Source organism: Lipotes vexillifer, unplaced genomic scaffold (genome assembly GCF_000442215.2).
Source record: "Lipotes vexillifer unplaced genomic scaffold, Lipotes_vexillifer_v1.1 scaffold1017, whole genome shotgun sequence".
In the NCBI taxonomy this organism is placed as follows: Eukaryota; Metazoa; Chordata; class Mammalia; order Artiodactyla; family Lipotidae; genus Lipotes; species Lipotes vexillifer.
In genome coordinates, this window is record NW_006772141.1 from 2,428,214 (window position 1) to 2,428,851 (window position 638).

A 638-nucleotide genomic window follows, 5' to 3' on the forward strand; every position below is an offset into this window, starting at 1 on the left:
TGGTGGGGGGAGGGAAAGATTAAAACAGGGCCATAAGGTACCAGTTGTGCAAGTTGTGCACTGTGCAATTCTAGAAGGCACCATTCACAGTTTAGTCTCTGTTATTAGCCATGTTAGAGCTCACACTTATTGAAGACACTGTGTACCAGATTCATGATCTCATTAAATTCTCTGGTTCTGTTTTCTTCATTTTACCAATGACAAAACCCAGGCTCAGAAAGCCACTACCTTGCCCAAGCCGCAAGAGCAGAGCTAGGATTTAAACCTTCTTCTGCCTAGCTCCAGAGCCCCGAGGACACCGGACTCTGGGTGCAGTGTCGGCACAAAAAGCCTGTTAACCCTGACCCTGGCAGGCCAGCCCTACGAAAGCACGGCTGGCCCCCTAGGGAACTGGGCTCAACAGCATGGGGCAGGGCGCCAACAGCACTGGACTTGGGTTCTGGGCTGGTTCTTGCACCGACCAGATAAGCGACCTCCTGCCTCAGCTCCTCCCTCCAGCACGCGGAGGGAAGCGACCGTGAGCCGTCAGGGGTTCCACCGAGCCCCGCCCTCGGGGGTGGGGCAGGGAGTGGTCACGTGAAGGGGCGCCTTGCCCCCTCCCCACCCCGAGCCCCGCCCCCGGGCTCCAAGCCCTCCAC